Consider the following 17623-nt stretch of genomic DNA (forward strand, 5'->3'; position numbering starts at 1 on the left):
AGCATTCCCTTCTAGCACAAACTCTTGCCTGTGTAAAATTTCCACATACTAGCACACACAAACAGAAATTTATAACACCTTTAGAATTGAGAATTTGGTTTGAGGCAATGCCTCTTGGACCCCAGGCTGGCCTCTGGCTTCTGGTCTAACTAATGACAACATTGACCTTTTGATCTCTTTGTCTCCACAGCCCTTGTACTTCATTAGATGGCTGCACCACTATAACTGATTCATGTATATGGTGCTAGAAATGCAATTGTTGCATGTTACGCAACCACTCTGTGCCAACCTCAACAGTAGGATAATAAGTCTGTCATGTTAGAGACACAGTAATATTTTACTTTTAACTACCAAGATATAATATCTTTTTCCAGGAAAAAAGACAATTGTTATCACTGGAAGTCCAGTCTGGTGCCTCTAGCTGATGCTATTCAGGGCCCTCGCATCTCTGTCAACTCTTTTTTGAGATATGCTATCATTTTCTGCATAGCAGCTATAAGCTACTGTGGTATTCACAACCATTAAAGACAAAATAAATATAATAATGAAACCAGGATCTCCAAGCTAGTTATTTTTTTCCCTATGTCTCAATGAATAATTACTTTCAGACACTTTCCATGGCTCACCAGGGTATGGTACTTACATGCTCTTTTCCCAGAGTCTATAAATTTGAAAGTTTATGCCTTCTCTTAGGATATAAAGTCATTTTATTTCTGGTATTTTTGTGACAAAAAATAGCAATGTGATCATGATCTCTTTTACATGTGCTTATATTCTATTTAACCCTAATTTCTGCCCTCATTATCTATGAAAAGGAACACAGTTTTGGATAATATTTGCCCATACTATATTATTTTTTGACAATTTCAAATGAAAACAATAATAACTTTATCCTTATATTATGTTAAAATTTAGAAAGAGATTAATGTTAGGTGACTAGGAAGAACAAATATGTGCTCTCTTTGGCAGCACATTGGAACAATACAGAGAAGATTAGCATGGCCCCTGTGCAAGGTTGACATTCAGATTCTTGAAGCATTCCATATTTTTTCCATTTTATACTCATCAGATTGGCTAATATCAAAATTTCAAGTGGCACCACATGCTGGCGATGATGTAGAGAAAGAGGAAAACTCCTTCATTGCTCATGGGAATGCAAACTTTTACAACCACTTTGGAAATTTTTCTGGTGCTTTCTCAGAAAACTGGGAATAGGGCTTCCTCAAAACCAGCTATTCCACTCCTTGGATTATACCCAGAAGATGCTCCAGCACACAAGAGCATATACTCAACCATGTTCATAGTGGCATTATTCATAATAGCCAGAATTTTTAAACAGCCTAAGTGTCTCTCAGTAGAAGAATGAATAAATAAACTGTGGCACATTTACACTATGGAATACTACTCAGCTATTAAAAACAAGGAATTACCAAAATATGTGGACAAAGAGATGGAACTAGAAAATATCTTAATGAGTGAGTTAACACAGAAGCAGAAAAACTCAAATGCCATATACTCACTCATAATTGGACACTAGTGCAAGGAGCATGTCCTATGGAAGTCTTCACTTACCAGGAAGTTGAGAAAGATGTGATGACATCCTACTGGGACTCTAGGTGAGAGAAATATGGGATAACAGGGAAATAAAAGGATCCACAGGGTCCATTACGTTTAATCTGGACCCAGGTGTTCTGCCCAAACTATAGCACCAACCAAGGAAACTACATACAGTAAACATCAAACCCCTACCTAGATCTAGCCAACAGACAAGACATTCTCCCCAGTTGAGTGGAGAGTGGGGACTGACTTTCACATGAACTCTGGTGCCCTATATTTGACAATGTCCTCTTGATGTGGAGGGCTAGAGGCACTCAGAGGAAGAAAACCGTCAATCAACAAGAGACTTAATACCCTTTGATCATATAGAGGGGTAGGAGGTCCCACTCAAACACAGATATAGGGGAAGGGAATAGTTTGAAAGCAGCAGGGAGAGAGGAAGGGAAGGAAACAAGGGATGGGGTAAAAACTGAGATATAATGTGAATAAATTAATAAAATATAAAAAATGAAAAAATGGAAGAAGAGAAGCAGGAGAAATAATACAGATGCTGAAAGAAAATAAAAGCTAATTTTTTGAGCTTTCACATAATTGTAATTTGTTTCCTATTAATGATGGTATTTGATTTCATTTCTATGTGTTTTGAAGTAGATCATAAGGACATTTCAAAAGTATCAAATTGTGTTATTCTCTTGAGGCAGAGTTTATGAAAGTTCAGTTTTCTTTTTAATTCCACTAATGGTTGATAGAATAGCACTCAGACATGACTATTTCCTGAAAACATATGTGGCACTGACCCACATAAATTGACTTTTTAAAAACTTTCATGAAGTGAAGGTCTTATTATCCTGAGATATCCCCTTTTCTCTGATTAAAACTATAAGAAATAATTTTACTATGCATAATTTAATCTGTAAATTTTTTTATTGCCATACGTAAAATAAAGCTTGACTTTAAATATCAGTTGTGATATTGTCAAATCTGATCATTTTGTGCTTATGTACCTGATTCTTAATGCTTTTTTCTTCAGTCTTTAATTATTATGTTCTTTTACCAAAAATATCTTTTTTAAATGAACACCCATATGTATGAATAAGTATATATATTAAAACATATATAGAATTGAAATATTGAAAGAAAGAAAGAAAGAAACAGAAAATAGTATCCAGAAAATTGGAAAAGAGAGGTTGAAGGAGGAGAAGGGAGAGAGAGAGAGAGAGAGTACTTTAAGCTCCTTTGTTGACTTTCAAGTTGCACTTCTGACTTATGAAACACCTTGTCTTTTAGATGGAGCCCCATTCACCTGGTGTTTCAGAACATTAGTGCTTTTTAGTATAAGGGCTAAGTATACCCCTCACTGATTTATCCATTTGTGGCACCTTTAATTTTAAGCCAAAGAGCCCTTCTAGAAATGTTAGTTGGGTGATATTTTTCTCACTCTTGCATCTCCAACTTTTTTTTAGATCTTTCCCCTTCTTTCACAAACAATATGATACTCACTTATATTCCTGGTTTACTTGATTACATTTGAACATAAGGCACTAAGTATTCAGTCTACAAGGTCTTTTGTAATAAAGGAAAGAAAAATTAATCACAAGGAGCTTTGAATTTGTCTAATACTTCCCAAGAAGCTTCTCTTAGCAGGAAGGGAAATGGATGTTTCTAGAATGTGTGTGTATATATGAGAGAGAGGTGTTGTATGTTTAACTGTGAGTATGGATAGGTGAATTTATGTGTTCTTATGTGAAAAACAGAAGTTGAAATTAGATATCTTCTATTGTTCTTCATCTTCTCCTCATCTCTCCAGTGTCTTTTACTAAACTTGTAGACTGTCTCACCAATGAGTCCCATTGATTCTCCTCTGGAGTCATAGTGTTACAGACCAGTACAAGCTCATTTTAAATGTCATTTTGGGTATCTGAGTATAAATTCACACATGTTTGTAATAGGATTATTCAGCTTTTGAACCATCTATCTCCCTAGCCCTCAAGGAGGAGTTTTCTGAAAAAGTCTGTTACATCCCTAAGTGTGTGCAAGAAGACCCAGGGAACAGATTGGTCCTGGACATCATGTGGTGGAGTATTGGGTTTTTCAGGAGGAAGAAAGTGATCATCAGAAAGGGAAGAAACCATGTTTGTGTGGCATGTTAAAGGTCCTCCCTGGTGACAGCTCATAACCTGATTTGAAAGTTTTCCCTCCAAATTCCAGGTTAAACAAATGTGATACTCCCTTCACAGAGAGCTTTTTCCTTCTTATTCAACTGTTGTAGAAGAAAGTTAGGAGAATTTGGATGATTCTAGTTCTACCCATTGCATTTGTCATTGGTGTATCCTTTTATAAAGCCATGTTCCAGAAAGTTGATCATCTGAAAGGTGAACCTGTCATTCATAATTTGAAAGTGCTGTATATGTTTAGAAGAACTTCCCTTATTCCCACTCTCCTTCCCTCCTTTCTGGCCTCCCTCCCTTCTCCCCTATTTCTTCCTTTTCCCTTGCTTCCTCACTTCCCCCTCCTCTTCTCCCCCTCTCTCCATCATCCTTCCTTCCTTTCTTCCTTCTTTCTTCAACTTTCTTCTTTCCTTTCTTCATTTTTTCTTCCTTAAATCCTTCCTTTATTTTCTTTCATTTTTTCTTCAATATTTACTTCCTTTTCATTATATAGAACCCTGGACCCCCAAGAGCTGCCTCAAGAAGTTATTTCTGAAATGATCCTGCTGTCATGAATGAGTATTGAATGGATAACTTCTCTTGGACATATATTTACCTCTGTACTTTGATAGTTGGTTTAAATACAGTTCAAAGCTAATTGATGTTGATTAAATTGTTAGTCATTATTCTTTTAAGACATCATCATAAAAATAATTTACTATGTTTCTAGTACGAATTTTCTGTTCTCTTTCAAATTTAGCTTAAGCAACTGCATGAATACCACAGAAAATAGTGGTGCCCAAACAACAATAAAATGCCAGTTTGATTCCCAATATCAAAATAAAGATACAAACAAAGAGAAAAGAAAAAGAAAAAAATCAAATTCTGGCATGATGGACGCCCTGTAATTCCAGTCCTGGACAAGTGGAGTCAGAAACGTCCTGGTCTTTCCCAGCTAGCCTCTTCAGAACATGTCACTTGCTAATGTTTCTCTGTGTTTTAATATAATCTACTTATCAGTTAATATTGGACGCACTTGAGTAAAGGTTCAGTGTTTGAATAGTTATCAGGGCTGTCATTAACTGGATTCTCATGTATAGTCTATCTCTCACTGGCTTCACCTAATCCTTTTCTGTTGGAGAAAAGTGTGTCTGCCTGCTTGGAGGCCACTTTGCTTTCATTATTCAAAGAGTGATGAAGAAATGGTCTGACTCTAGAAATAATATTGGTAGCTACTGAGAAAGGACACCCAAAGTTTACTGCTACATGTAGCACACATTCAGACCTGAATAAGAGACGACCCCTTTGTCCTCTTTGTCTGCTTTTCAAATGTCACAACAGTTCTACATCCTGATTTGCATACTGGGGTATGGTCAATGCAGAAACCTATAATTGACATCAGTGTTGACAGTGTGATGTTGGGGTTCTCAATAAAAAATGAGACAGCCATGTCTTCTGGCAAAGCTCAAGAAAACATTACAGAAGAGGAGTAGGGAAAATATAAGACCCAGAGAATGAGAAAAATGCAGGAAAAAAAGATATTATCTGGACACAAATTAGCCATTTTAGTAATGGACTCACCGAACAAGACCTGTACAATACAAGCTCCTAATATCCTCATGGATCTGGAAAGGATTCCTGAAATATCACCCTTCTATAAATGACTATTAACAACTAACAGTGAGTGAGTGAGTGTCATTTTCATCAGTGGTGTAGCCACTTATATAAGCTGTCACATGAAAATCCTACTGCAGATAACTGTTGGGTGTGAAGGATGTCTCTAAATGTAAGTAAATCACAGAGATACAGTATTGTAAACTAGGTGTTCAGTTATTATTAAGTGTGTATCAAATTAAGTGTATTATTTTCAACTAACTTCTCCCAGAAGAATTATCTTTCAAATCTTTACTCTTCAATTGACAAAGCAACATACAAGTTAAGACATACTTTTTTCTTTAATGGGGACATAATCTTGTCATATTCTACTTTTATCACTTATTTTTTCAACCCTTCATGAGGATACTTTGACTTGATATTGACTTTTTGGTATTAATAGTAGCAAAAACCTTGAGTTCTGATGTGTATTTTTTTTTATCCTTTCACACATTACTATATTGCCTAGAACTCCATTTTAGTATTCCTAGAGGCTGGACTGTGACAGATTGAGGAAAATGACTGAAGAGAACTTTCTCATTACACAGATTCCAACAGAGCTAGTACAAAGTAGGCTGCTCTGGTTATGCAGAGGACTGCCCAATCTTTGAGAGAATAGTAGAATTATACACTGGTCAACAGGAATGGCCAACATGAGATGACCTGGAATCACCAAGCGAAATAACCATGATGGAGCAAACTGAGATGCAAAAATCATTCCATGTCCTGTGGTTCTAGACTGAGTAAAAAAGGAAAATGGAGTTGAACGCTGTCATTTAGCTCTTCCCATACTGGCACTGCCATCAAAAGCTACTGAAATCTTGATGAATGGTACTCGAACTGTGAGACAAAATAAGCCTTTACCACCACAGTAAAAGTGGTAACTCATGCAATGGAGGGAAGAGTGGTATTCAGTGCTCTCCAGAGTCTGGCAAAGTCACAGTCGGAGAGACTCCTGGAGGCCTCTTCTTGCTGAGAATTTTATGGAACCTTTGATTAAGTGAAGCTCAGGACAGATCTGATGTGACAGAATACTCCTCAATTCCTTCCTGGTGTCATATCATTTTCTTGTGCTTCCACAGTCTATAGAAATGCACACAACTGACTTCAGACAATCCTAGAGACTGAGTGTTATGATGTAGAATTCTCATTACATCCAAAGAAAAGATCTAATCCTATCTCCTTTGCACATCTACAGCATTACCATTGTGAGCTGATCATTCACTTAGCACAAACAGTTGGACACAGTTGTTCCCTTTTTTTTCCGGTAGCACTGTTATGTCTAAATGCTCATTATAAGATATCCTCAACTAAATTTTTATTACAGAACAGGATAAACAAATTGTACATTTACCATTTGTTAACTAAATAATCAAATTATATAGCCTCTTGGGGATTCAGGTCCTGGTTTTATTTTATTTTTTTAATGGTAATTGTGGAGTTGTGTTGTTCTTAATTTACCAATATGGTCTACTTGTTATCATTAAGCCTATAATTATTATTACAGAAATATAACCCACTAGCAACCAATCAAGACACAGACACCCGTTAAAATTTAAAATAGCCTCAGTTAACCTGAGGCAGGGCAGACATTAATCATCTAAACTACTTCCTACATTGGGGCAGGTATGGGATACCTCCCCAAAACCCATGCCTTCTGCTTCTAATAATTTCTATCAAGCAACCTCCCAGCCATAATCCCAAATTCTTGCTAATGTTCTTTATTAGGGCTAACTCCTCCATCCACACTGGTAATGTCCTTGTCTTCCATCCAACCCATGATGGCACAACCCTTTTCTCTCTGGTCTCTCTTGTTTGCAAGATTCTTTCTGTCTCCACAAACATGGGAACCTTAGCCTTGCATATCTCATTTGTCCTGCCCAGGTGTCATGGCTTTTTATAAATTAGCATCAAAATATATCACATCATCCTCCAACAATTTCCCTTTTCTGTTTAAATAAAAAGCCATTCTATTTTTTTTTTTTTTTTTTTGGTTTTTCGAGACAAGGTTTCTCTGTGTAGCCTTGGCTGTCCTAGACTCGCTTTGTAGACCAGGCTGGCCTCGAACTCAGTGATCCGCATGCCTCTTTCTCCTGAGTGCTGGGATTAAAGGCGTGCGCCACCACACTCAGCTCCATTTTTTGTTTAGTTTTTTATTTTATTTTTTAAATTATTATTAATTTATTCCTGTTACATCTCAATGGTTATCCCATCTCTTGTATCCTACCATTCTTTCCCCCCTCTCATTTTCCCCTTATTCCCCTCCCCTATGACTGTTCCTGAGGGGGATTACCTCTCCCTGTATATGCTCGTAGGGTATCAAGTCTCTTATTGGTAACCTGGTATCCTTCCTCTGAGTGCCACCAGGTCTCCCCCTCCAGGGGACATGGTCAAAAATGAGGCACCAGAGTTCATGTGAAAGTCATACCCCACTCTCCACTCAACTGTGGAGAATATTCTGTTCATCAGCTATATCTGGGTAGGGGTTTAAAGTTTACCACCTGTATTGTCCTTGACTGGTGCCTTAATTTGAGCGGGACCCCTGGGCCCAAATCTGCCTATCATAATGTTCTACTTGTAGATTTCTAGGACCCTCTGAATACTTCTACTTTGCTATTCTCCCATGCTTCTCTCATCTAGAGTCCCAATAGGATGTAAGCAAAATATCAGACATCATAAAAACAAATATGTAAGATATCCATACATAATGTCTAATCATAAGCTATTTGGTAGACCCGATTAAAATATTATTTATTTTTTCTTGGTGATTATTGGCTTAATATCTGTAAAATATTAATTGTTTAATTTTGAAATTTGCAGGCAAATGGATAGAACTAGAAATGAACATCCTGAGTGAGGTAACCCAGACCCAGAATCACCCACATGGTATATACTCATGTATAAGCAGCTATTAACCACATAGTACAGGATAAACACACTACAATACACAGACATAAAGAAGCTCAATAACAAGAAAGAACCAAGAGGAAAGCTTAATTCTCACACACATGGGCAAATAGAATATAAACTGGAGGCAGTTGAAGAGAAAGAACTCAATGGGAGCGAACCATAGAGGTCATCTGAAAGACTCCACTCAGCAATGGATTATAGCAGATGCTGATATTCACAGCCAAATTTGGGGTAGAGCTCAGGGAGTATTATAAATGATTTTCGTGATGGAAGTACCTGGATGGAAAAGGAGCTCCATAAGGAGACCAATGAAGCCAATAAATACAGGTAGTTGCTGCATAGACTGTGAGACTGATGCACCAACCAAGAATATTGCATGGTGAAGACCTGAACCCTATGCTCAGATGTAGTAGCTATTCAACACAGTTTTCTTGTGGGTTCCATAATATGGGGAGTAGGGGATACCTCTGACTTAGACTCTGGTGCCTACTCATTGATCAATGATCCTCAAGAGGGGAGGCTTTACCAGGCCACAGAGGAAATGGATACAGGCAGTCCAGATAAGACTTGATAGACTGAGGTCCAATGTTAGGGAAAAAGGACTCCCCATTTCTAAGGAATAGGGCAGTGAGATGGGGTATGAGGGAGTGGGGACTGGGAGGTGATGAGGGAGGTGGCTACAATCTGGATATAAAATGAACAAATTAAAAACAAAATGTTTCCATATGAAAATCATTCCAGATTAGGTGAATTACATTATCATACAAAAATACATTTTTCTATATTATTTGGAAGAAACTTTTTTTTTAGACAAGTTTTCTCTGGGTAGTGTCTTCTGCCCTGTACTCACTTTTAGGCAAGGCTTGCTGGAACTCACAGAGACTTGCCTCCCTGAGTTTGGGATTAATGGTTGGTGTTACTGTACTTGACTCTGAAAGATCTTTTTTTTTAAATTTTTAATATATGCCAGTCTCCTGATAACAGGGCATCAAGTGGATGTAGAAAAGATATCATGGTGTCCTAGGGCAGCAAATTTAATATTAATTGACAGAATTCAAAACCCAGCATGTTCAATAAAAATGGGAAATAATAGGACATTATAGCATCTCATGGCTTCTTTATGGGGGAGTCTGGATTTTGTCTTTACTGCAGGTGTTTGAGCTCTTCTTTACAATCTCTGCTGGTGAATAGGTTGGAACAAAAAGGAAAATTTATGTGAGTTTTAGCCAACACAAAGTCTTAACATTTAAAAGGTTTCTAAACATTTCTAAACATCAATGCTCAAATTGCAGATATTATGTATTTCTTTGTATTTTTGAATAGGGCTGTAGGGAAAGGGGTTCCAGTGGATATTTTTCTTATTTACAACCTCGATAAATTGTTCACTCTCTTTCTCCAAATGTTATGAGCACAATTCTAAATCTTAAAATTTAAATTTCCATGCATGCTATGTAGCAAGAACTCTCCAATACAGGATCATGGCTGGATGCCTATGAAATAAGTTGTCTTGCCTGAGGGCACTGAGTAGTTCAGAAACAAAGAAGAAAACTAAAATAAGTGTCAGGGAGACTAGTTTTGGGCATTTAACACAGAACAGACACTGTGTGATGCAGCTGCATATCTCATTTGATCCTCTACAAGCTGCTATTCAGATGTGGATCCAACACACTTAGAGTCTCAGAAATAACATTACTCACCAACAGGACACAGCTAGGAACTGTCAGCTCTAAAGTGTGTCCTCAAACACATGAGACATATACTTGCACTTGCGTCCTGCCCTTTCTATCTTGGGATGCTACGAGTCTTCTCAGTGCCTCTGAAGCAGCTTCAGTATTTGTAAATGAACACAGTGGTAGACACACATAACATAGAAAAACTGTTTGTGCATGGTTACACCTCTTCCTAGCATATTTCTGCCTGGAAGTATTTACATAGTCAATGACAATTTATTTATATTAACTGTACTTGTATTACTATTTTTCTGGAGACAGGGTTTCTCTGTGTTAAACTTTGCTGTCCTGGACTCACTTTGTAGACCAAGCTTGATTTGAACTCACAGTGATCTGCCTGCATCTGCCTCCAGAGTGGTGGTAATAAAGGTGTGCACCACTGCCCCCAACTCTGTGTTACTATTTTTATTTATTTATTTATTTGTTTATTTTGCTTTTTGAGACAGGGTTTCTCTGTGTATATCTCTGATTATTATGGACTCATTTTGTAGACCAGGCTGGCCTTGAACTCACAGGGCTACACCTGCGTCTACTACCCAAGTATTGGGATTAAAAGCATGCACCACCACTTATTGCTTATTACTATTTTAAAACATTGTTTTTATTTAGTTTTTGAAACTATCATACATGAATACTATGTACTTGGATAGCATCTATCTTTTACACTACTTCTTTAAGTCTTCCTGGTGTGTGCATGGGTTACGTGTATGCACAGTTTTTATTTATGTACAGGTCCTGCTCAAACTATGGCACCAGCCAAGGACAATATATACAGTAAATTTCAAACCTCTATCCAGATCTAGCCAATGGACAAGACATTCTCCACAGTTGAGTAGAGAGTGGGGACTGACTTTCACATGGACAAGGTGCCCCATATTTGACCATGTCTCTTGGATGGGGAGGCCTGGTGGCACTCAAAGGAAGGATAGCAGGCTACAAAGAAGAGACTTGTTACTCTATGAGCATATATATAGGGGGATGAGGTCCTCCTAAGTCACAGTCATAGGGGAGAGGAGTAAAGGGGAAATGGGAGCAAGGGAGGAATGTGAAGATAGAAGTGATGAAATATCCACTGAGATGTAATATGAATAAATTAATAAAGTATATTAAAAGAGAAAGACAGCTTTAAAAGAGGCAGAAACTTTGACTTTCTCTAATGCTTTTTCCTATCAAAAGAAAACTAGTAGCTCCTTATTTGCATAATTAACAAAAATGAGCCTTTCACAAGCAAGTCATTTCTAAAAAACAAAGCAAAAAATTAACTGAAAAAGATTTTAACACAACTTAAAAGTTGATAAGGAATAACCAAACCCTATTAAAACCTGTTGACAGGTAATTCAGTCAATTTCTATGAGTGACTTTTAAGAGGCATTTGTGATGTTTTGTTTTCATGTTATTTCCTCAGATAGAAAATCTTATTTTATAGGGAAGTGAAGTGATGGTTAATGTCACATTAATACTGCAATGAGCATTTAGGTCTTCTTGGCAACAGTCAGCACTGTGATAATTGCAAACTACCTCTGCTCCTGAAAGTACATTTAGAGAATGCGTAAAATTGGGTGATGCTTGGAAATGGGCCATAGGTTCTATAATTGATATTCCAACTATTCATACATGCCTGAAGTGAAAGACGTTCTGTTATGCTCCTTCTAATTCTTCCAAGCCTAGCAATTCTGTATCCAATTGTCTCGGCACAAAGTCATTAGATAATCAACATTTAATTATTTTTTTCTCCTAATATTATGTTATTTAGGTCAAGCAATACTGGTGTTCTTTCCTTCAAAGATCACTTGCCTGTAAGTCAGATAATATTTACTGATACCAATAGATCAATGTAAGAAGCTGCTTAGAGAATTGGCCCCTTGCACTGCTATGGTCACCATGAATATAACACACCACTTTTCTGAATTATATAAGCACAAGATGTTTTCAGTATCTGGATGTGACCAATGGCTTTAGTTTTCATTACAGCATGGTTATTTCTTTACTGTCACTTTAAGCATACCAGTCATATTACACTTCATGAGAAGCAGCGATGATTGCTTTGACCATTCATTTCATATTCAGGATCCAATTTACTATCACACCCATGCTTCAGAAGTCACTTTTATATGCTTAGAAGACAGCTCAACCTATAAAGCTCTTTCATGCAAACATGGAGTCCTGCATTATTTTCTAAAGAACCTAATAACATAACCAGGAATTCCCATGACAGAGGATGGACAGACTGGCAGGGTACTCTTGCTCATCTAGCAGAATTAGTGAGTTCCAGGTTCAGGGAGACTCTGGTCAATCACGTCTGGTTATACTCTGGTTAAAAATGAGATAAAGAGTAATTGAGAAGCTATTTGGATATTGACCTCTGGAATACATGCACATATCATGAACAGTTCTCTCTCTCTCTCTCTCTCTCTCTCTCTCTCTCTCTCTCTCTCTCTCTCTCTCTCTCTTTTTCTCTCTCTCTCACACACACACACAGAGACACATACACAGACACACACTTTCTTATATCCCACCAACAGGAGAATGTAACTATTCATTTAGATTATCTACATCTTTCTTTTCAGTCTCAGTGTGTTTACAGGTTTAGATGCATTCTTTATATCTTTGTAAGAACCTCACGCCCATATCTGTGGTCTGTTAAATAATGATAATGAAGTCAAATGAACATTAAAGAATTATGTATGGGAAGACATTCTACTTTGGAGCAACGGATGTCACCATGCTAGCAAAATACATGAAAGTACCAAAGAGGAAAAATATAACAATGGTTAACTTTAATGACAATGAAAAAACAATAGTGTTTTAGTCTGTATCAGTGGTAATAGCTTTAAAAGTCTGTCAATAGATTTTTATTCTTGAAATGTTCTTAGTAACTTCACTAAAGTTGACTTCTTGTGTTTGTTCATGTTCAAACAAGACTACAAATTCTATTATATTATTTATCTCCTATTACATGGAAAATATATTTTATTCATTTACAATAAATTTGTTTCTTCACAAACACTCATAAATATTCAAAGGGTTTGGTGAGATTTTTCATCAAAATGACAAGTTTGATAAAGCAAACCATTTTATGATAAATTCCAGAAACTATTATACATAAAACATATCCATCTTTGCCAGGATCAATTCTAGTGATTTCAAAATATCCAGGTAATCAAAAATCTTACCAGGAAACATTTTAATGCAAAAATCATCATATATTCCCTCTCTTGTTTGGTAGAAACGCGACAAAATTAACAAAAGTTTGCAATGGCTTACATTCTTTTGATTCTTCTGATGATGCATGTGTCTGTATATGTTCAGATTAAAGAGGGCAGTGGAAAATTACACAGATGAAAGGCACAAGATGCTCTGTTATTCTTAAAAAACAAATCATTCACCTGCTATTTCATGGAGCTGGTCGAACATACACAAATTGTTCATATTAATTCTTCACCAAGGTGAATTGTTACCATGTGTTCTCATAAAACACACTTATTTAAGGGTAATTTATATATTTTAAATAATTGTCAGTGACTTTAGGTTGTATGTTTGCATTTTGTGGTAGCATGTTATATCATTAACATTCCTTAGAATATCCAGTGAATGATGATTTTGAAACAGTGAAAAAAAATACAGAGGGCATAGGAGATACTTTGTAAGCATGTGAAAAATAAAAAGCCAGATGTGGTGCAGTGAAATATGCTTATAATTCCAGGAACAAGCAAAGTCCTTTTAACTAATGAAAAACCCTATCTCACACAACAAGTGGTGACTGACTGATTCTTCTGTTTTCATACTGTACTGCATTCTATTCACATTCTAACAACACTACATCTGGTCATCCTAGTGATTACTTCAGCACAGCTCATGGTCCAAGACCAGTTGGAAGATCATTGAATTAGCCATTTTTCTTGTTGATGTGGAAAAAAGCGTTGAGAGATGCAACAAAAGAAACAAAGTGTTCATTTTGGCTCATAATTTGAGAATATAGTTCTTAATGACAAGAAAGGAATGCTAACAGGAAAATCAGACAAGTAGTCACACTGCATCTGTAGTCAGGAAGCAGAAGGATGCAAATGCAGAGGCTCAGTCTTTTATTTTTGTTTTTTATATAGCTGAGGACATCCCAATCCTTAAGAAATTATATAACCCATATTCAGAGTTGGTCTTCTAAGATATGTTAACCTAAACTTGAAACATTGTATGAAGATTCCCAGAGGTTTGTCAGCACAGAGACAATGGATCTTGTCAAGGTAGCAATCCAAATAAACAATCACAATGAGCATTGAGGCTGCACAACCATCCCCAGGTACAAGGACAAGAAATGCCTAGACTTAATGTACACAGATGTCTTTACTCCTTGTACCATTTCCTTTCCCTTCTTTGAATAACTAAGGAGTCAAGAATCTGGGGTCTAGTAAGATAAAATTATTTCCATACAGATCTAAGGCCTGGCTTCTTCAGGAAGTACCAGCAATATTGTAGCAGACAATGTTTATAAAATATAGGACCCAAAGCTGCTATTGGCTTCTCAAAAGGGCTTATATCCAAAGAAGTTAAGCAATGTTTTCACTAAATTCCTATTTCTCATTTGACAAGTGAGTTCATAGAAAGCTCAAAGAAATTGCCTACTTGTAATAGTCTTGCAATTTCTTCATCTCATAAACAGATTCTTTTTCTCATATATAAATACAATCCCCTTCCTTTGCTGTACATCGGACAATAAGTTGACCAACACAGTATAATATTGTCTTTATTCCTGCATGGGCTAGGAGTATAGGATGCCTGAATTCATCTTCATGAAGATTTTATCTGAGTAGTGGGAAGAGCAGTGAAGAGTAGGCATTAATAGATTCTTTATGGGGTACAGTGATGCACTCCTACTATAGAGGTAAGGAAGAACATTACAAAGGTCTATCCCAGACTTCCCCCTCTCGTTGGGATCCTTGTGCAGCATTCCACTGGAGTGTCTACAGGAAAGTCCTCTGATAATCTTTTCAAAAAATAAAGCCAAATCTTCTTGAATCATTCATTTCTGAATCTACTGTAATGAGTCATTAGAAAATATCCTGTTGAGACACTTATGTGGAAAGGATAATGATAGTATGATAACAAGGCTGATTACCCATTTCTTGTGGAGTTCCATGAGAATATGTGATTGCCCATGTGTCCTTCCACTAATTCTGGAGTCTATCCATGTAGCCGTATGTTACAATTCATTCATTCATTCATTCATTCATTCACACTTTGTATATTCAACAATGCTCAGTTATCTCTATTACTTTTGTAGTCATAATGGTTATGGGAGACTACATAAACCATGTGTAATTTATGAGATTTGTGGCTTGTGGCATGGGTTAAAAATATAAACTGTAAAGCTTATTGTTAGGATTTAAATCTTAGCTGTTCCAGCCACTGTGACAACCTGCTGTTCTCTCATCCCTCACTGGTGAGATAGTCCTGTCTAACAAGTTTACATTGTAGATAAAGTGAATTCAATGATGGAAAATGTTTAGCAGTTTGTCTGGCTTGTGTGATACATTTAACAATTATCAATGTTACTGCTATTATTACATCAGTGATTCCATTTCATGTCTAGGAGGACTGATTAAAATCTTTTTGGTCTTTGGTAATTCCTTCAATAAAGGTAAGTGGTATTAAAAACATTTCAAAAGGTTTTACAAGGATCCTAGCATGCATATGTAAAAATAAAAAGCAGAGAAAGAGAACTGACTCACTTATCTCTTTTGAGGAGTAATGCATTGGTTTTGCCAGATTGTATACAAGCACAGGGATGGCAAATGGGCTCATAGTAAGTAAGTATTCCTCAAAAGTTACAGACTACAGAGCTTACTATATTCAAGCAGAGTGCTAGTGGCTGAGTCTGTGACAAGTAAAGATCCCTTTACAGCAATGTTTCTCAGAATTCCAAATGTTGTGATCCTTCCCTCACATTGTGGTAAATTCCTCCTATAAAAAATATTTGTTCTAAATATAATTCTGCTATTGTTATGAATCATCATGTAAGTATCTGATATGCAGGATATCAGACATGTGACCCCTGTGTAGGAGTCATTCTACCCCAAAAGGATCTTGATGCACATGATGATAACCACTCTTCCACAGCTTTCAGAATAGTTGAAGAGAGAAACAACAGTCAGATCATATGGTACAGGGCATGCATGGTCAGTACAGCCAAGGTCAGTTCAGATGGGCAGCCCAACAAGTGACAGAATGAGTCAGGCAGAGTAGAGCAACAGATATGCTGTATGATGGAAATTATTAATTCTAAGACTAAGAATTGAAGGAGGATTTTATCCTGATCTTTAATATACTCCCCTACATCCTCATGAATCTTTGTCCTGTATACACAGAAATATACATATAAAACCAAGTCATCTCTATATAAATGTTTGATTTTGAGATGTGCGACTTTCAAGATGGAACTTTTTGTGTGGATAAAAAACTGTAAGCTGAGGATAGAGAACTTGTTCATAGTTAACAGCATTTGCTGTTCGTACAGTTGACCTGTGTGTTGATGTTTTTTTTTTTAATGAAACAGTTTGTTTCTCTTAGCTTATATCTTAATGCAGCTATCACACAAATAATTGACTCTTTTATATGCAAGGTTTCACAACACAATCTGAGCAGTTTAAATCTGTTCTTAACCTTTTATATTATTTTTTCTCATTCTCAGCAAAGATCCCAGACATACTTGTACGCTGTAGCTTTCCTTGTCTCCAGCTTCTTGCTACTAATCTTTCTTGGACATATGCTCATGGATGAATCTTCTAACTCCTCCTCCCCTGTCTGGCAGGAAGTGGATACCTATTCTCTCCTCTGCTCATTGATTAGATGTAACCTGCTTTATTGGCATATCATGGGGAAAATGGGGAGTTGTGCTTACACAGCATTGAGATAGAAATCAGGATTTAAACTACACAATAAACTTAGGCCTACATTAACTATTTTAGTGTAATAAAAGTCACCTTTGCTTACAATATTAAACTATATTTAGTGTAACAATTTTAGAAATTCATAGGTAAGGCTTACATTTGTATAAAGTTTTTTATTGTAAATCAATTTCTATCATCTTAAACAATTTAACTTTAATTGTGAGACTATAAATATCTAGTCTTTAATCACATCAGAGAATTAAGAAGAAATAAATATTACCTAAATATGTAGGAAAGACAGGCAAGAAACTTCCAAAGTAAAGACATGACAGAGATATATAGCTGCCTGGACAGTCCTTCAGTACTTTTTCTGTAGTATTGGAACATCATATTCAGCCATCCAGCCCAGAACATTTGACACACTTTTCTGTGAAGTAGGAAGTATAAAGGACTTGTCTGCTGCAAAGCTTTGGCAGTCAACTCTCCTGCATACAATTTGTCCTGTTTGGACTGTATTCTATCTTTAATTGAAACAAAGCCACATTCTCAACCAGAGGATTGCTTGTCACATATGGAGCCTTTGATGCCTTTTGAAGTAGAATAGGGTGATGCCAGTAGCCAACCTGTCACATATCAAAAAGCCTTAAGTTAATACAATCTTTAAATGCCATATTCTGTAGATTTCTGAGGTTTTTAAAGATCATTTATTTATCCCAACTGATTTAGTTTTTCGAGGATTTTT

Source organism: Acomys minous (assembly GCF_964271855.1).
Source record: "Acomys minous genome assembly, chromosome: 1".
In the NCBI taxonomy this organism is placed as follows: domain Eukaryota; kingdom Metazoa; phylum Chordata; class Mammalia; order Rodentia; family Muridae; genus Acomys; species Acomys minous.